The sequence below is a fragment of the Siphateles boraxobius genome, unplaced genomic scaffold (assembly GCF_051911475.1).
Source record: "Siphateles boraxobius isolate OS27281-9 unplaced genomic scaffold, OSU_SipBor_1 2, whole genome shotgun sequence".
NCBI lineage: Eukaryota > Metazoa > Chordata > Actinopteri > Cypriniformes > Leuciscidae > Siphateles > Siphateles boraxobius.
Window position 1 is genome coordinate 7,493,544 of NW_027508810.1, and position 21,557 is coordinate 7,515,100.

Genomic DNA, 21,557 nt, shown 5'->3' on the forward strand with positions numbered 1-21,557 from the left:
AAATTCAAAAGCGGGACAGCCATCAACAGCATGAAAACGGTTCAAATGCTTTCGAAACCGAGAATATGAACAAAACTGCCGACTACAGCCACTTTGCGCACACAACAACTTGAACTTTAACGAAGGATAGAAACTGTGTGTGACTCTTAAATGAGCTATCAAAGAGTGGCTGTTTGCATGCAAACTTTTACAGAGGAAACACTGTAACATTTAAACTAATTTAAAAGCTTTGCACGCAGTTCCCTTACTCTGGGAGACTCACTTGAAAGACCAACATCTATGTTGTAAACTGTGGTCTGCAGGAAGGTAAAGAAGTTGACCAGGGCTTCCTCGTAGGACAAGTTGAAGACATAGTGAACTTTGAAAAGTTCATCAAAGGCACTTAAGGAGCTGGTTCCAGAGCAAGGGATAAGGCGCTTGTCTACAGCGACCTAAAAGAAGTCGATCCTATCCTTCCTGATCCCAGAATAAATGGCTGGTGGCCCTCCCTCCCAATGAGAAGTCCTTCAATACTGGTGCAGGACTGAAAAAAAAAATAGATTAAAGATACAGGAAAAAAACGAATTACATGTGAAATGATTAATGCATTAAACTTGGTACTGGTATCTTGCTCACATTCAAATTAACCAAAAAAAAAATAGAAAAAAACCCCTATATGACACACCTTAACCCAATGTGTGCCTGACAAAACCAGATGGTATCATGCTTTGTGTATTACAATGAAAGGAATCCCCAACCTCCCACCACCACCACCAGAAAAAAAAAAAAAAAAAACACCTTTTGCTGATACACCCTCAGCCAAACCAAGCTATGTGACTGACTGACTGACTGACTTACTTCATTAGAACAAAGAGTTGTACATGGAAATCCGAGAGCTGTAGGTCAATAGAATGCAACTGAATGCATGCAATTAGTTAGAGATTCTAAAAGGTACAATTCAACAAGACACACGCGATTTTCAATCCCAGTCCTGTGGGTCAACGTCTCTACACGTTGTACGTCTCCCTTATTCAACAAACCTGTTTCAGATATTCACCTCATTAGGTAAGAGCTCCATGAACTAAACTAAAGGGTTAGTTCACCCAAAAATGAAATGATATTTAGAAGAAAGTTTGTAAACAGGCTCTTCCTTTGTGCTCAGCAGTACAAAGAAATATATACAGCTTTGGAACAACCTGAGGGTGAAATTTTTGGGTGAACTATCTTTATGCTTGTCAGGTCAGAGAGACAAAATGTGCAGAGGGTTCAGTCCCAAGGACCATGAATGAAAACCACTGCATTTTAGGGTTTATAACCCAAATCTTAATTGAAATGTTCACAATGACTTTGAAACAGTATTGTAAGTTTTACCTTATGGAAATGCACAAGTCTGTCAACAGCCTCTGTTGGACTGATCTTAGTCTTCTTCCTCCCTGGAGGAGGAGGCAGGAGATGCAACAGCAGCAGGACAGATGACATGTCACTGTCCCAATCTGAATAAGTAGATCTTTAGGGATTGGTGGGCGATTTAAGAAAAAAAAAAAAAAAAAGATTTAGTGCTCACAACAACAAGAAACCAGAGCAAATATGAAATGATGACATCCTCACAAAATCATGCAAACCATTTTCAGATCCTTGTCCACCTGCTGCATTGAGAAGACACCGCATTTCTGCTGTTGAAGTAAGAGACTTGGCTTCGTTGATGATGTTTTGCTTGAATGCCATCTCCCACCTCTTAAGAAACTTGTTGGATGTTTCAGCATTGAACAGAAGAGCAAAGTCCTGATTTATCTATATAATGACAAAGCATATTACAAGATTGCTAAGAGGTTATTTGGGACTTTTTTATCCTTTACCACCAAAATGGATAGTGTGCGCATGTTTTGATAGACTAAGAAATCATGAATGTGTATTTACTTGAATTCTTTCAAAATCTATCACTATGTCTGAAAGGCATGTACGAGCAAGAGTGATAAATCTATGAACGAATGAATCAAAGTAGCAATTATGTTAGTGTAACCTCATAAGATACAAAAAAATAAAAAAATAAAAAAATAAACCAGGCATATCTAAAACACACTTAAAACAATCTTTGAAAAGTACAATAAATGTTTTATTTACCAATCCTTTTACATCCAAATATCTTCGGAAGACATCAAGGACGTCAGCTGATCTTTCAGGATTATGTACCAGTTCTTGTCTATGCTTAAACGTTTCCTTCATCTTCTGCATAACTTCATCAGCTTCATCAGCTGTGTGGATAAGAAAAGAAATTGTCTCTCTACATGCATCTCCTTTAAGTTGTTGCACATCATCTATCCTCCTTCGTCGACTTGGTCCCCCACTTTCAGTCATCTCCAAGCGAACACGTTTTGGGTTCTTTCTCGACAAAGTTTTAAGGCGCCAGGAGATGAACCCTGTTCCCTTTTCCGGATCGTAGAAATGCTCCTGTCAAAAAGACAAGAACAATTTTTGAAAAATCTGAACAATCATTGTGTTACATAGATAGATATTAACAGAAACTGCCATTACATGCCACAAAAAAGGAGCATTTAACTTCATGTCAAACTTGTATTTCAAGTACATCAATACAAAAGATTCTTATATAGCCCTTTGTTGAAAATGGGTCTCTCAGGCTAGGAAAGAGAGAAATAATGCCCAAAGCATAAGTTTCCCGCTGTTTGCGGGTGGGGATCCTCCTGCAATGTAAAAAAAAAAAATATGGTTAATGATAAACTTAACCTTGTTTTCTACATCAATTGACAGCTGTGTGTATTTCATTCATTTGTGCATTGAAGTCTTACCCATGAATCTCTGTCATGTGACTGACAACAATATTAACAAGCTGACGTCTGGTGCTGTGCTTTAAAGTTTTAGTTGTCTGGTATTCTTCAAGAACTTCCTCACCACCAGATTTTTTTTCCAGTGCATCTCTGACATTCTGATTAAACATGACCACATACAGGTGAACACATGAAGACTAATAAAATGGTGAAATAATAATAAGGACAAGTTAACCATAAGGAAAAACATGTATAAAATACCTGTTTTGCCTTTTCAGCGTCTATGCTAAAAGTGTTGCTGACCATTGCTGTTTGATTTTGCACTGCTCTCTCGGTCTCTTCATGGTCAGTTGAAGAGAGTGAAAGAGTATCAGTGCATGTGCTGGGGGTTGAGGATCTTGTGGGTGAAAACTCTTGACAGGGAAAAGCAAAACATAATTTTAATGTTTTCTCTAAAGGCATTAAATCAAAAAGGGCTTTGTCAAACTGTTATTTACTTCTGAAGCAAGAATTTTATCAAATCAAATTAAAGGGTTAGTTTAGAAGAAATTAAAATTGTCATTAATTACTCACCCTCATTACTTCCAAACCCAAAAGACCTCCGTTCATATTCCGAAAGACAGATTAAGATATTTTTGATAAAATCAGAGCTTTCTGAACCATCCATAGGCAGCAACAACATTGCAACTTTCAAGGCCCAGTGCTGTGCTGCTCTTTACTACATGGATAGTGTAGTAGAATGACATGGAAGAGATTATAGAATGAAGTCGTTGTTTTTGCCCACTGAAAGTATTCTCTTTGCTTCATAACATTAAAGTTGAAACGCTGGAGTCACATGCACTATTTTAACTAAGTATTTACTACCTTTCTGGGCCTTGAAAGTGGTAATTACGTTGCAGCCTATATGAATGGTTCAGAAAGCTCTCGGATTTCATCGAAAATATCTTTATTTTTGTTCTGAAGATGAACGAAGGTCTCACGGGTTTGATACGGCATGAGGGTGAGTAATTAATGACATTTTCATTTTTGGGTGAACCAATCCTTTAAAATAAAAATACGGATACACCCTTGTAAATCCTCATTCTGCTATATCTAGATGCAGTTGACACTGTTAACCACCAGATCCTTTTGTCCACCTTTTCATCACTGGATCTCAAAAACTTCAGTTCCCTGTTTTAGATATTAACCCAAACAAATATGTGACAATATTCAATAAACGAGTGAAAAAAAAAGGTGAGCACTTAATTGTATCTAGCTAATGTTGTAGCCTGGACTATTTTAGACAATGTTTGCATTATTAACACTTCTCATGTCATTGCCATCTCATGATGAATCCCTTTTTGTATTAGTGTCTGCTAAAGATAAATGTGTTTATCTAACCCAAATGCATTTTGTCCCCGGGATTACACTTGAGTCCTTAAAAGTATGTCTCAAGTCTTATTATAGACTTACCATCAGACAAACCAGCAGTAATATTTTCTTCTTGACATCTTACAGTTAGGCATAAATGTGGACTGCCTTCGATCAATTCATGAAAGAAGTCCTCTTCCACATTGGTGTCGGTGTCATCAAAGACTAGAAGAGCTGCTGTTCTTGCCAAACCAAATTTGCTTTTAACTGAAAATAATTTTAACAATAACATGAAAAAAATTACATATATAAAAAGTTTCATTAGTTAACATGGACTAAGAATGAACAATACTTCTACGGCATGCATTAATGTTAATCAACATTTTAGAATACATTATAAACATCAAAAGTTGTCTCTTTTAACATGAATGCACTATGAACTAAAATTAACAAAACAAGCAGTTAAACTTTTATTAAATAATCCTAAAGTTAGTTATGAGACCTTATTGTAAAGTGTTAACATGCACAAGCCCTGTGGACTTGAGTGGGCTTATACAATATTGCTATATGACTTAAGTACATTTCTAAGAAGTAGCACAAGCTTCTTCACTTACCTTCATTGAGAAAATCTTGGAACGTACGATCGCTGAGGAGTTTCACAAATTTCTTTACACCTTGATACTGAACTTTAACCAGCATGATGAAAGCTGTTGGTCAAGAAAAATGCAGATTATGAAGTTATTAATATTAAAGAAGTTCCTACGAGCTGCTGTTGTAAGAAGCTCCATTTGTCACCCCACAAGTGAAGTTGCAGCAAATTAATTCGTATATCTACTATCATACATGCATACGATTGCAGATGAAGCGTGGACGTCAAACACGTGTCTCATATGATGAGCAAACAATTCATGTGCACTGACAGAAAGTTAGGCAAAACGCTTAGAGCTTGATTATCTGATAATTTATCTCCGTTGCCTTTTACCTTGTAGATAAGAGTAAACGCTATAACGTATAACTTACTTGAAAATACCAGACCACCCAAGCGGCGCGTTCAAGGTAAAAAAAATAATAGATTCGTGCGTTACTGCTGCCCACTTAAAGTCAGAGATTATTTGTGGAACAAGTGCACAGTTATACTAAAATATTGGAGATAAAAATGCATTACACATTTACAATGCATTATTTTGGCAAAACAAATAACGTGAGCCCCAAGAAGGGGGAATGTGGATGCTACGCTATTTGCGGTAATTAAACAGGTAACGTTAAGGTAAAAAAAATCACAGAAATTACGCTGTTATCTATCCCAGATTCTAAAATATAAGAAAACGTAAGCTTAAAACTGCTAACTAACAAACTATGCAACTCTTACCTCAATTTGCCAGCGAACTAACAAAACATCCTCGAGGTCCGATCGGTCTGTATTGTTATCTAAAAGGAAATTATGTTAGCACGCAGGCAATGTTGAGAAATGTACTAATGTTATTCTAACTTGTGATAAATGTAAACTAAATAAGAAAATTGGTTTAAAAAATCAAGTGGTTCAAACATATTATACCTGTTTGAACACTCCTCTCCTCGTGGTCGTCCGCCATTAATAAAAAAGGAAATAATGTGCAAGAACCGGAAATTTGATCAACTCATCACCAGTGTCAATTATGTCAACTCGCTGTAATTACGCTGACTCCGGCCACTGATTTACTCTGCAAGTGTTAATGCCATTCAAATTAACACCAGAATCAACACTTTTTAACTCTGATCATTTAACACCATAAAAACAACTCTAAACTTCACTGGATATTTTGCTGTGTGGTCAAAAGATATGACATCATTTTAAATGATGTTTTATTAACAAAGTTCGGGAGGAGCACGTTCAGATAATTAAACCTAATTAAACACACGTGGAGCACATTCAGATAATCAAACCTAATTAGACACGAGTGGTGCTTAATCAACGAGGTAAGCGCTGTGTATATATATGACAGTTTAACAGCATATTGGTTCGACCTTTTTGCTACCATGTCTCAACTCCAGCTCTTCCCATCCGATGAGGAATCTAACTTCTCGCCGGATCCTCAGCCACAATCAGCTGACCCAAGGACAACTCCTTCTCTGCCCAACATTTCAACTGATCCTCAGGCTTCTCCACGCGGCCGCCTGCCTGCCCGAACAGCTACACGCTCGCCTAGACGCAGAGGCTGCCTCCGCTAGCATTGGAGGCCCAATCATTTCAACCTACTTTTGCAACAGCTACTAATCCCTCTTCTTTTCAGTGGCCAGCAGCTCCAGTAGCTCAAGCTAGCGTGAGGCTGCCTCCGCTTGCAGCACAAGCCCACTTTTCTCAGTTTCAACCTTCCTTTCCTTCTCATACTTTTAATCCTCTTCCCCAAGCCCCAGAGGCCAATTCAAGCGTGAGGCTGCCTCCGCCGACAATTGCAGCCCCGGCCTCGGTTCCTTTCAGCTCTCTTCTCCAGGCAAAATCTCTCCACTCTCTCTTCACAGCAACTCAGATGCCCGTCCCATCGAACGCCGTTGCTGCGGAGCCGCCCCCAGTGTCCCACAACATCCGAGCACAGATCCTGTCAGGTGCAGACGTAGATCTTTCATCTCTTCTCTCTCTGTTACCTGTAACCGAATCAAACCGCCAAATAGATTGTGGGGATTTTTCTGTCACTTTAAAAAACCCAAATCCACATTCATCACGTTTACTTTCTTTTTCCGAGTTCACAATTGCGTTCAGCCGTTTCACTGAAGTAATCTGCTCTGCCTTCCCCCATAGGCGGCGCGAATTAAACGATTACTTATCAATTATAGCCGAACTTGCGCTGTCCTATGGAGGAGGGCACTTCTACACATACCACAAGCTCTTTTCCGCCAAGTGCTCTGTCCGGGTCGCCCAGTGGAACCAATGTCCTTACTGGGGCGCTCTTGATCCAGATCTACACAGCAGGGTTTTCCTAGGCTGCAGGAACATTTCATGTGCGGTATGTAGGTCAGTGGCACATTCAACCACAACATGTCCCCAAATCAACCCCTCCATCCCCCCCTGCCCAGACTCAGCCCCAGTTAAATCAACCAGCTATGTGCCAAGACTTACAACCAATGAAAATCCCAATGGAGGAAGACAGCAGACAGCCTCCTTTTCAAACAGCAGGCAGCTGTGCACTAGTTTTAACCATGGGAGGTGCTACAGACAGCGTTGCCGGTTTCTCCATGTCTGCAATTTCTGCGGCGGTGCTCATGCCCGCCATGTTTGCCCAGTGTTCAAAGCAGTCAATAAAAAAAACATCAAAAAATTACTTGTCGACTCCCGTGAATATTTCTCGCTTAGCGATCGAACTAGCTCATCACCCGGACACCCACTTCACACACTATCTTCTGTCCGGCCTCGAGCACGGTTTCAAACCTGGCGTGGAATGCCCACTCTCTCAAAATATTGTCTGTAATAATCTTCAATCTGCTATGGCTGAGCCCGGTGTAGTAGACAACTTGATCAAAAAAGAAGTCGAGTCAGGCTTCATGATTGGTCCTTTCGACAATCCTCCTTTCGAAATTTTTCGTATCAGCCCCATTGGAGTGGCCACAAGAAAATTTTCAGGTAAAAAACGCCTTATAATTGATTTATCAGCCCCACATGATTCCCCGTTCCCAAGCATTAACAGCTTGATCCCCCTTGACGAATTTTCTCTCAAATACCATGATGTAGATCAGGCGATCGACATGATAAAAATCGCGGGTCGGGGAGCTTGGCTGGCAAAAATCGACATCACTTCTGCCTTCAAAGTGATGCCCATCCACCCAGATTCATGGCACTTATTCGGTGTACGCTGGCAAGGAAAATTTTATTTTTCCGTACGCTTAACTTTCGGATGCATAATCAGCCCCAAAAATTTCGACACGCTATCAGAAGCTGTTTGCTGGATTTTGTCAAACAATTATGCGATTCCTCACCTCATTCACTTGCTAGATGATTTCCTAATCATTTCGCCTCCCGACGCCATCCCAGCCGCTCATATCCTCACCGTTCAAAATGTTTTTTCAGAGCTTGGGATCCCCATCGCCCAGGAGAAAACCATGGGTCCCACCACATCCATCGAATTCCTCGGCATTAACTTAGATTCAGTACAATTCCAGGCTTCCCTGCCAAAGGAAAAAATTGACAGGATCATACTCGTCTCATCTACCCTCATTGACCGCTCAAATTGTTCCAAACGCGAACTCTTATCCCTGCTCGGCCACTTAAACTTCGCAATGCGCATCATTCCACAAGGCCGCCCTTTCATTTCGCATCTCCTCTCACTCGCTTCTTCGGTTCACGCACTAGAAGACCTAATTTCCATATCTCAGACGTGCCGTGATGAACTCAGGTTATGGATAACTTTCCTAAAACAGTGGAATGGCCTATCCTTTTTCTATAACGATCTCGTTTTTTCTCCAGTCGATATCCAATTATTTACAGATGCGGCCCCCTCAATTGGCTTCGGGGGTTTCTACCAAGGACGCTGGTTTGCATCTCCGTGGCCCCCCCAACTCCAAGACACGACTCAGTCCTCAGCCCTATTTGAGCTTTACCCTCTCGTGGTAGCAGCCTTCCTGTGGGGGAAAGGATGGGCCACCAGTAGCGTTTTAGTGCATTGTGACAATGAAGCAACTGTTGAATGCATTAATAAAGGCCGTTCCCATTCACCCTCCCTGATGCCACTCTTAAGACGCCTAATCTGGATCTCAGCGTGTGATCAGTTTATCATAATTGCCAAACACATCCCCGGGTCTGAAAATCAAATCGCTGACTCTCTGTCTCGTTTTCTGTTTCAGAAATTCAGGATGCTGGCTCCAGAGGCAGACCAATTCCCAACTCCAGTACCTCACTATTCAGAACTAATATTCCCGTAACCCACCCTCTAAAACAACTCCTCGACACATCACTGGACACCATCCTCCAAGCAGTTTCTCCCAGGACCCTCCAATCTTATGTGACAGCTTGGAGGTGTTTTAAAGCATTCCACTTTCTCATACACCTTGCCATTCCCTGATTTTTCTCTCCTTTCAATCACCTCATTCATCTCCTACCTTAACAGCATTAAGGGCCTCCAAGTTGGAACCATCAAAGGTTACCTGAGCGGCATCCAGTTTTTCCACAAATTGATGTACGGCGCTCCCTCCCCAGAGATAAATAATTCACAAACCTCCCTTCTGGTCAAAGGAATTCAACGATCTCATCCCACCCATCCCAACACCAGACAACCCATAACACTAGATATTCTCACAAAATGTATTCATGCCCTCCGCACAGTCTACCAGCCTCTCGAGACAGCCCGTACACTCGATGCTATGTTTATTCTAGCCTTTTTCGGCTTTCTTAGATGCTCGGAACTCGCCATCACTTCCAAATTCGACCCAAGAGTCCACCCCACCATCTCAGACTTATCAGTACTGGATAGTGAAACCATCTCATACTTGATTAAGCAAAGCAAGACAGACCAATCCAAAAAAGGCCATTTTATCTACATCTTCAAACTCTCATCGCCAATCCAACCATACCAATCCATTCAGGCATATCTTCATTGGAGAAGCTCCCAGGCTAAATCCCCTCTTGATCCCCTATTTATAGATTACTCCAACAAACCTGTGACACGCTTTTGGTTCCAGAAACATCTCAAATCCGTTCTCCAACAGTCAGGCATCCAAGCAAAACACTTCTCCAGTCACTCTTTCCGCATCGGAGCAGCAACTTCAGCTGCCCAAAAAGGCCTCTCCCAGCAGCAGATACAAGCTCTCGGAAGATGGTCCTCAGACGCTTTCCAAAGCTACATCAGGACCAACCGGTTCCACATTAAAAAAGCCCACCAAACCCTCATCGAATAAAACCCTCCGGGTCGTCCACCTGGGTGTTCTTCCTTCTTCCAGTGATCTAAATTCCCAACTGACAAAGCAAAAACTCTCCCTGTAGAAGACTTATATTATCTTTTTCCCAGCGGACATTGCATAATTCTGTCCAGCGAGCATTGGTCTCCCAGCGGACATTGCAAGCATCTATGTTTCCTCTTTTCTGTCCAGCGAGCATTGGTCTCCCAGCGGACATTGCAAGCATCTATGTTTCCTCTTTTCTGTCCAGCGAGCATTGGTCTCCCAGCGGACATTGCATAATTCTGTCCAGCGAGCATTGGTCTCCCAGCGGGCATTGCATAATTCTGTCCAGCGAGCATTGGTCTCCCAGCGGACATTGCATAATTCTGTCCAGCGAGCATTGGTCTCCCAGCGGACATTGCAAGCATCTATGTTTTCTCCTTTCTCTGTCCAGTGAGCATTGGTCTCCCAGCGGACATTGCAAAGCATCTATGTTTTCTCCTTTTTCTGTCCAGCGAGCATTGGTCTCCCAGCGGACATTGCAAGCATCTATGTTTCCTCTTTTCTGTCCAGCGAGCATTGGTCTCCCAGCGGACATTGCATAATTCTGTCCAGCGAGCATTGGTCTCCCAGCAGGCATTGCATAATTCTGTCCAGCGAGCATTGGTCTCCCAGCGGACATTGCAAGCATCTATGTTTCCTCTTTTCTGTCCAGCGAGCATTGGTCTCCCAGCGGACATTGCATAATTCTGTCCAGCGAGCATTGGTCTCCCAGCGGGCATTGCATAATTCTGTCCAGCGAGCATTGGTCTCCCAGCGGACATTGCAAGCATCTATGTTTCCTCTTTTTCTGTCCAGCGAGCATTGGTCTCCCAGCAGACTTTGCATGCATCTATGTTTTCTCTTTTTCTGTCCAGCGAGCATTGGTCTCCCAGCGGACTTTGCATGCATCGATGTTTTCTCTTTCCCATCCAACAGGTATCGATTTCCCAGCGGACAGCAAGAAATCTCCAGTCCGGGCTTCCAAAAAACGCGCCACTCCACCGTCAGCCGGTAGGGCCCATCAGCCCGACGCTGTGAGCTGCTCCCGTCGGAAGCTACATGGGCCCTCCTGGTTGGGCATTCCCAATCTTGTCAACCAGTAGGGCCCGTCCGCCCAGCGCAGTGAGCTGCTCCCGCCAGAGGCAACACGGGCCCTCCTGGTCAGGCGGCATACATCACGCTGTTCATCGGCCGGTAGAGCTCGCCTGTCTGACGCTGTGAGCTGCTCCCGTCGAGAAACGGTGCGAGCCCTCCCAACTGTTGTTCCAAATTACGACTGCTCCCCGTTCGTGAGCCAGCAGGCCCTCCTGGTCAAGCAACCAGGCTTATTCTCAAAACGCCAGCCCGCCAAATTCTCTGCGTTTTGGGGGGTCTTTAGTCTGGCGGCTGTCCTTTGCCTTTTGGGGGAGTACTCTGGGTTCGGGCAAAATTCCGAGCTCGGAGCCCTCCCCCCGGACAGCACGCCAAATACGCATAATCTTTACTCTGTTTAATTGATGTAAGTGTGAACTCGTGAAAATATAGTTATAGCTTTTGGTAACTTCAAATGATGGCCATGAATCGCACCTCTTTCTATTCATTTGCTCCTGCACTATCCAATTGTATACACTTGTATGGCCATTTTTTTAAGTCCTCAAATACTGGTTGTCTAATCTTCACTATATTTTAAACAGATCATCACCAACCGCACATACAAAAACATATGCAAAACGTTTTGATATCTCAAACTCATTGTCAGAGTTAATATGACAAAGATATAAAGGTGCCACATAGTGTTTTATCCAATATCATGGGCACACTATACTGACTATTGCACTGAAACTTGATATGTCAAATCATGATCAAGCTCGATTGCTTGATTAGCTCCTGATTTTGCATCTGTTGGGTTTTATCACATGCCTTATCACTGAAACCAGAAAGACACTCATTCCTCTGAGGACAACCTCCAGATGATATCTCGATAGAATTTAATTTCCTTAGCTAAATTAAAATTATACTTTACCTCCAACTCTGTTGATCAAAAAACACATTATTTGATTGCCATAATGTTTAGTATCTGATGTAATGGTAGTGTTGTAATAACAACCAGCCAATCCTGTGACAGAGCTCTGACAGTGCTATTGTCTTGCCTTGTCTTTGTGTGAACGTGCGGTTTCGAGCCGTACACTCTTCTATCCATGTGAGTTGTCTTATGTGCGTGGCATGCTGTTTAGATCTCGGTACTTCCGTCTAGTTTGTTTTTGGATCTGTGTCGGGATTCAGACTCTTTGTTTTTGTCATCGGTTGTGAACGCACAGGAATGAGTATTTCTCGTTTGCTCTGTCTTGTTGTGTGAGTGTGTGGTTTCGAGTTCGCTTGGGCTGTATCCTTGTGTGTTGTTATGTTCTATGTAGTCTCGCGTAGCCAGACCTTCAGACTGACAGCAGAAGGTCTGGACTCTATCACAGCTGTCATTGGCCAAGGACCGCCCAAGATGACGTTTGACTGACATATAACGCAGCCAATCACAGTTTATTTTGTTCCGCATCATGTTTAGGTGCGTGAAAATGTAAAGTCGATGTCCCCACGATAACAGACCGGCATGCATCTAATAAATGATTCATTCAAGAACATTTACTGCAAACATGGAGCTGCGAATTTCAAATACTTTTGAAAATCCACCGTTTAGTTGATCCTGGTTAGCGCTCATTGTCACAGTTGTAAACACGACTGCGATTTTCATTAAAGAACAAAACACACGTTTCCCGGACATCCTGTAGAATTTAACCAACCAGATGATGACTGATCCTGACCAAATCCTGAAGTGTTTCCAGTTAAGTGTGCCATATGCATTAGACATTCAGCCAACGTTGGCGTGACATCTGAGGCTGAGACTATGTTCTGTGTAGCTTTCATGTCATGCTTTCATGTCATGTTTTGTCTTGTGCTGTGTAGCATATGGCTGGTGTTTTTAACTGGCTGCATGCTTTCATGTTGTCATGTTTTGTGTGAACAAGTAGCTTATGAGTGTTCTAGTGTTCATGTCTAGTTTTGAATGAGCACATGGCTTGTGATTTGTGTTCACTGCCCATGTGCTTGTGTTCTAGTCATGTTTGGTGTGAGCACATGGCTTGTCCTGAGTGTTTCCTTGAGCCATGTGCTCTCATGTCTATTGTCTTGACCGCGTCCATTTTGTTACCTGACTATTGGTTTGTTTGCCCCACCTGTTCTCCCTCGCTACCTGCCTTGTTTGCTCCCTATTTATTCTCCTTGTGTTTGCACTCCTGTGCCAGATTGTCATTGAATGTTCCCTCAGTGTGTTTTTAAGTCAAGTCAAGTCTTATAACTGATAATGGTCAATTACTTCTGCATTACTGAGTCCTCGCTTCATCCCTCAACCCCAAACCTGACAAATCCTGTATCAGAATTGACTGGCTTGTGTCCTCCAATTTTTTGGCAATGGGTAACACCAAATTGTACATTAAGTCCCAGTTCTCAATATCCAAAAATAGTTTATTACTGATAATCTGAAACAAACACATCATTAACAGGTTTATTTTGGAGTCAGTTTCTGTATAGGTGCTTAAAAGTCTTGACTACAAGGCTTAAAACAAAATCACAAATTTTTCACAAAGGTAAAAACATGTATATGTATTTCTTAAATAAATCTAAAAAAAAACATAAAACACCACTACTAGAGAATGCACACATTTTTATGATGTTGCCCTTGTTACAACTTTCCCATGTGACAACCAGCCCCGATCTCCTTTGTGTATTGCTGTCTCCAGGGCATCGTTTTGGAGGACATGGAGAAGACATCCATCACATCCAAAATGATTTAACGATCACAGCAGCCTGTGCATTCCCCTGAATGCACGTTTGGCCTAATGTCACTCAATGGTCTGCCACAAAAGGGCATGTTTGCAGCCGGGATCTCTGGAGAGAGAACCACTCATTTCCCAGCACAATGGCCCTGCTTTCAGCCCCTGAAATTTGGATTCTTATCTCTACATTGCCCCAATGAGAGCACAACAGGAGAATTTAATTGCAGAGTTTAATTAAATGTCTGGGTCAATTGCACCATGAGCTGAATACTGACCGAAGGCCAGGGGGTACTATAAATGCCAATTTACCTCATGTGTCCTGTCTTTAGGTGTTACTCCCTTCCTCCAGGGGCCAAGAGATGTTTTAAACGCCCCCTAAACCAGGATTAATGGATTGTGACCCTTGGGCATTGAGCTGAAGAGGGAAATATCTTCTTACTGGTTATTTTGTCAAGAAGTCAAAAAATGGCAAGTAATCTTATTTGGGACAAAGCATTTATTGATATATTAAGCTGATTCGTGCTGAGTTTGAAATCCTATGAGGATGGCAGACATAAATAGAAAATGTTACATAATGTAACTGCTTTAAATTCATGTGGAGTAGTTTCAGATATGTCACTTTTCTTCAAAGTGAATCATCAAGGAGATTGCTTGAAACAGAATGGGTCTTGGGGACTCGAGAGGCTAGAGTTCACCTGACTCTGGAGAGAGATGATCTTGGCCCTGAAATCTTTTTCTGAACACAGCTAACAGCACTCCGGCCAGGGCTTTCGGAATCAATCCCTGTATCCCATAGAATTCCACCTCTAATCCGTGAGATGACTCTTGCTGGGTGGTCATATTTCAGCCCTTCAAAGCCCAAGATTTATGCCATGTTCAGATGGAACACTTGGATAATTGAATTGGAACATTGTGATCGGAGCTCCTCACTTACGTTAAGAGCTCAATTCAATGAGCATGAAAGCTGCGTTGACCCTGGATCAAACTTTTCTGGCACTACTAAAATTGTATTTCATTCTGTGTTTTGGAAAACAATGGTACAAAACGCTTTATTTTCAAAAAGGTGCTTTCTTGCTGCAATTTTGTTAAGGCAGAATATCAGGAGCCGGACAGCGGTGCACATCTTCTAAATACAAATGGACTGTTCGTTCATGTAATTTTAAGGAGAAAAGAGAATATGACAACCGATTTGGACAAAGTGGTACTGAGGTCACCCCATTTAGATTCAGAGATTGGCTAAGCCAAGAGACCACTGAGACATACTCAAGGCTAAATGAAAGCAAGTTTCACCCACAAGCCTGTGCAAATATAAAACTGGGCATGATTTATATCTGCAGATGAAATGGTTTTGACTGAGGTTTTATGCATTGGCCTTATTAGTCTGTCATAAAAAGAGAGAAAACAAAGCAGAGAATAATCAAAGCAGTACACTATCTGTTAATTTGCATGGCTCTTCATTAAAACCATCATTAAAACTAAAATATGTATTTTTTTTTCGCCGGTAGGGATCGCTAACCTCTTACAATAGCAAAGGCGTAGGTTGATGATGCATAAGCGGAATTATGGAACTTTTTGTCATGCTGATAGATCTAATAATGTTTATGGATGAGTGAATGCATTGATGTTTTTAACATGACTGTGGTATAAAGCTGGTCGCGATTGCTAATAAGAGACAGATATCAGCGCCACACGCGAGTCCTGCGGATATAAAGGAATAAGGACATTTCATTCTACCGAACTAACCGCGAGTGCAGAATTACTACTCACACAAGTCAGTTTATTAGACGAATGAAACTTGTGAGGTAAAGCAGCGCGGTTTCACTTGGTCTACACTATCACACTAAATAAAGTGTGATTTTTTATTTTTATCTTTATCACCTTTATCTTTATCACCTGTCTAATAAAGTACATACAAGAGTGGCGTCTCTGTCAAGTCGAAGTTTGTCACGGACGCGGAGCTCTCGGCATCTCGAAAACGCCACGCTGATATTGATCCTTGTTTTAGTTCTCCTTTTGTCCCAAAGTCTAATTGCCATTGTCCATAATGTTTGAACAAACAACAACAGCATGCCGCTAGACGTAATGCAGTTGTCCACGTCTGTCGCCATGACGGTGACAGTGCAAGCGGAAACCATTATTTAAAATTTCTCTAAAATTAAAAATCTTTGGGAATTTTTGGGATATTGTAAGTACACAACTGCAGGAAATATATCACACTGTGCACGTGATTTTTGGGTATTTTATTACAAACATCTTACATATTGTAGCTTTAAGTCAAGGCTAAATTGTCAATTATTGTTATTAGGTGGCATCACAAGTGTCATCCTGTTACATTAAACAGAAAATAGAAAATTCCTGAAGCCTCATTTCTAACCTCTAACAAAAAGCTCTGAGAAATGAGCTTTAATGTGACTTAAAGGTTTACACAGTAATTCTATCTACATACTTTCAAAGTATGTGTATTTCAAAAGAGAGCAACAACCCAATTTCAAGTCTACTGGCTAATAAAACACATCACACACTGGATATGTTGCTTCAACAAGCTTGATATCATTTTTAGCCTAAACAAATACATTCCATGCTATCAAATCACATATGTCAAAAAGTAAATTATTTATGAGCTAAGTAAATTCTGAAATTATTACGATTGCTTATTTCATTTAATAAATTTCCTTTTGATGCATTTGATGTGGACATGGTGCAAGGATGCAAATCAAAAGATTAGATAAAAAAGTAGAAGAAAGAAACAAGCAGTTTTCACTAAGGAAGGTCACAAATGGGCTTCCTCACACTTGATTAACACAATGATTAAACAATGTTTTTTTCAATCTAGGTAAACACGATGGTTATCTCGTTTCGTTCTATCCTTGGGTTGGTTAGTAATTAATTTCGGGTTTGGATATTTCACTCTGTACATCTAAAAACCTTGGTTTAATATTATTTGCATATTTATGAAGTTAACAACATTGTACATTGTACACCCTATTTCATGGGTCTGGTTGTCTTAAATCTTCTGAAATGTCCCACAAAAACAATGATGTATTTTTATTACTTCAGCTAATTTGCTTTATTATTTTCTTTTACTTTCTCCCCTCAGGCATTCAAACTAAGCCTGAACAATTCGTTGAATGTACAGAGTGCATGAATATTTAATGAGATAATAACTGAGGCAGTATATGATTGGCTAATTGTTTAGCCAACTGGTAACACTGGAGCCCTGCATACTTTTTGGAACCAAAACTCAGAAAAAACTCAAAAAGCATTGGAAATTGGCCAGTTTACTTTTTTTAAATGTTGCTTTACCATGGATGATAAATGGCTATACCATAGTTTTGAAAAAAAAAAAAAAAAATGTTAAGCACAGCACACAAATCCCTAAAATACAGGATAAAATAAAGGTTCAGTTGTCATGCTCAAAACATAATAAAATTAAAGGATAGGACAAGAAAATAAAGCAGTACTTAAAGCAGAACTTGCCTGAAGAGTCCCTTTTCTCAGTATGATTTATAACACAAGCGTCCTCATATGCACTCCACTGAATCATGGGTAACAAGGTGAGCCTGGGGGCCTCCTCCAATTCACATTATATGTCTGTGCCATGTAGCTTTATGATATGCAGTAATTCTCTCCAGTAATGAATAAGTAGACGGCAAAGTCACCTAATGAACAAACATTTATGAACAATGACTTGCAGTAGTTCCATTAAATGTCCAATTAAATGGAGACCCAAAACAAGCCAACAGCAAATTTGATTTAAATTCCAAACTGGACGTTTTATCATTAATTACAGCCATGTCCATTAGCTGACTGGTGTATACGCATATGGTTAAATGTATATTTTTTTATCAGAGATGTGGCACAGAGGGTAGTGCATCTGAACTTGCGTCTGGGAGTCACAGTTCTGTCTCTATGGACTTTCCTGTTCCTTCTCCTCTGTCCTGCCAAAAAAAGTGAATAACTAAAATACGTACATATCACTGCAGTTTCTTACCGAAATGAACACTAGAGGCAGTAAAATAGCAAGCGTTTTCATTCAGAATTATGATTACAGGGGCAGATTATGGATTAATAAAGACTTGGTTTCACACGGCTCCTTACACAATTATGTTATGACCTCAAAAGACTTTTTACCATTGTGCATGATTTGTAAAATAATATATTTTGGAGTTTGCATCACTTAACCAACTCCATATGTTCAGTTTTACTAATGTACTGAGCTTGTTCACTAGCTCAGCTGGTACAGAATTGCACTTGCGATGCGACGAGCTCGGGTGCGAATCCTGTGAAAGACAAATCACGATAAAACACAAGATTTCAAAAACAAGCTAAACAGCCATGGTTACGATTGAGTTTTCATGTCATATTTGCTTTTGTTAACACTATGGTATTTAAAGCAAAGGTTTGGGGTTTAGTGTAGGTGTACATTATTTTAAAACGTAAGGGATCATTACGTTTTTAGCAGCACTCACCGGACATTTCAATTCAGAACTGCGGTGAAACATACAAACACCAACATAATAAAACGTTGCCATATTTTCGCTCATCTGTTCAGGGAAAAACTAAACACGCTTTTAGCCACTCACTGGACATTTCACTTTGAAACTGTAGCGAAACGTGCACGACGCAACACATTTTGTGTTTTGCTAAAATGTTGCCACAAGTATGTTTTTCTAATGAGCCTGGGCAGTGAATGAATCATTCAGAGCATATCTGTGAACTCAAAATAATGATTTGTTCATGAATCAGGCATCAATATCAGTGACAACCAAAATCATGTCAGGATTTTCAGTGAATAACAACTTACATTTTGCTCTGTTAGCTATCTCGTGACTTCAGACTGAAAGTGGACTTTACAACGAACCCTATCCAGAATGTTTGAGGAATATCAATGTACGGGAAAACAACAATAACACAAACGCAAGTCTTAGCCAGTGTGCGGGCAACAAATGGGACAAGTGCAACAACATAGATGAAAGATCAACTGGACCTGCAATCAAGGAAATGGTGTACTCGTAAACCTGTAGATCAAAGATACTTCTGAGAAGCAAGCTTATCATAATGACAATACAAAGAGCTCATGCAGGGACTTTGGTCTGTGTGCCTCAGGAACACACATATGCATTCACGATTTTTATCTCAGGCACTTAGCTGTATTCAGCATGATAATATTACCATGGGAAAATACTTTCAGGAGGTGAGTCTTTTTTTTCTTGTCTTTTTTTTTTTTTATGTATCAGCAGCACTGAAAAATAAATCCAATGATTCTGAAAATCAAAGGCACCTCAGGTGGCTGCCTTTGAAGATAGAGATTAGAAATATTCTTTACTTTTTGACATTAATTTAAAATCCTTTCAAAGCCCCAGCCAGCCCTACATTACTTTCACAAGCAGAAGACACCCGCAAATGAATATGGAACTGAATGTTTTTCTCTTGGTTTTTAAAGCAGAACAATTGTCCCTCCAGCTATTTTTGTACTAAAATTATTGGTAAGGAAGACAGCAAACATGTTGGCGAGGGGAATAAGGAACAGCTATGCATTATGCATAAAAGCTGCTTCCAGTGACTAATGGTGCCCCCTGTGACTCACAAGACCACCGGGAGGAGAGTCACGGAAAACGTTATCAACAGTGACGTAAATTTACGAATTAGAGGTTGTAAATTGTGTACAGGTCAAAATTGTACTTATAGAAAAACAAACAAACACATGGGCGGCATTTCCATAGTACCAAAAGTTAGTTCAAGATTGAGAGTGAGAGCATCTGCTACTCAATACTCTGCAGTAATTTATTGTATATTTTAAATATACAAATAATAATAATAAATATACTATCAAATGAAACAAATCATTTAGACTGTTTTGTGCAATTGTGATTTGATATTCAGAGAAATTTAGTGAAACTTAAATCAAATGAGTGCAGGTAATTTATTGGTAAAATATTGTTTATGTTTTGTTATGTAGGTCATGTGCAATTTGACATTTCATAGAATTTCTACATAATATAGTATTAACAGGGTAATAACTGCAACAAAAAATAACAAGAAAAATAAAAAACTAAATTAAATCTTGGCACATTCACATTTGTCTAACAATTGTTAATAACATATGAAATATATTTGGTTTAAAATTAAGTTTAAAATTACATAAAGTAACTCTCACATTTGCATTTGGTAACAAAATGTCAAAACAAGTGGCATTAGCAAAAAAATGTTAAAGCTTTTCTCAGTAGTGACAACATTTCTGAGTCATTCAAATGCTCTCAAGTTGATTTTTGTGTATGTATGAAGTCTGTATGGGTGTTCTAAATAGGGGGAAAAGTTAATATTTGGTTACACCTTTATTTTGATGGTCCATTTAACACATTCTGTTGTCTATAAGTAACATTGCACCTCCATGTCTACTAACTCTCGTTAGAGTATTAGTAGAGTATTAGTAGACTGGTGGGGTTAGGGTTAGAATAAATTGACATGTAGTTGCAAAGTTACTTATATTCAGTATAGTGTCTTTTGGAGGACCATCACAATAAAGAGTTAGCAGATATTAAGCAAAAACTCCACTAATACTCTAATGAGAGTTAGTTGACTTGTAGTTGCAAAGTTACTTATAGTCAACAGAATGTTCAAAAGGGACCATCAAAATAAAGTGTTACCTAATCTTTAACTATCAGTTACCATTTAATTTTCAGATTTTAAACATTTTAACTTAGCAATAGACAAATCCTTGTTTTCAATCACAAAGTAAATTATAAATGTGTTCTGATAATGGTGCTCCAAATTGCCTGATTCATCCTTCTCAGTTCCTGTCATATTTTCTCTAAATTAAGTCTTTGAAAATAGCCAACGCAGCTGGTTCGCACTAAATAAAAGCAGGTGGAAGGCACAGTTGCTGACAGGTGAAAGCTAGAGTGCTCCTTCCGTTTTAATGTTCTTTACGGTTGTAATGTAGCTTAATTGCAGTGACAAAATAGAACAATTGTAATAATTATTACAATCACCTTATGTTTTCTACCAGCATTATATTCAATAGATTGCTGAACTGATGGAACATTGCCATTAAAGTGTCAGCACAGTGTAATAGACTACTTTATTTATTTTAAGGCATCACACATAAAGGCAAATAGGGCACAAAACAATAGCACACCTAATCCATTGTGAACGATTATGAGGGGAACAATCATATAACTGAATGCAATAAACTGTGAAACTGATGATGAATGGAGTATTTATGATGAATATGCTAATATATTGTAAAGATGGTCTGGTGTAATGTTGTCAACTGTAATGGTTGCATCAAAGGATGAGGAAAAAAAAAACAGAATCGGTGTGCAGCGGTCTCTATTAATAACAAAAACAAAATAAAGAAACTCAAGTTCTAGCAATCTTAAAACCATGAACAGAACAACCAGCAAAACAGTATGACAATAGCAGTAACACTAACAAATAGAAAACAACTGAAAATGAGTACTATAGATACACAGGCAAACACTAGAGACAAAACTAGATAATTAACTAGACACAGGTAAGACACATGAGGGCAAATCAAAAACCATAGCAACAGATGAACTACGACAAAGAAAACCCAGGAAATTGAAATTGAACCGTGCAAAACCAACTGAAAAGTCTAACTAAGGCTGTGTCCGATATCGCCCCCTTTACCCTTAAATAGAGCACTATTTGACGGGACAGCCATTTGTAGTGGTGTTCGAAACCATAGTAGACATTACTGAGTGCACTCTTTCAATCCTACAATGCACCGCAA

The 21,557-nt window shown here is 40.0% G+C and overlaps 1 pseudogene across 1 annotated transcript; it reads right to left on the reverse strand.

Moving 5' to 3' along the window:
- Positions 1 to 215: 215 nt before the first annotated feature.
- On the reverse strand, positions 216 to 4,818 carry LOC143744328 (uncharacterized; annotated as a pseudogene). The gene is made up of 9 exons (XR_013205831.1): positions 4,727 to 4,818; positions 4,215 to 4,379; positions 3,024 to 3,175; positions 2,784 to 2,920; positions 2,564 to 2,678; positions 2,101 to 2,427; positions 1,602 to 1,770; positions 1,351 to 1,472; positions 216 to 523 (listed from the first exon to the last, which is right to left on the reverse strand). The product of XR_013205831.1 is annotated as an uncharacterized LOC143744328 (transcript).
- Positions 4,819 to 21,557: the final 16,739 nt, after the last annotated feature.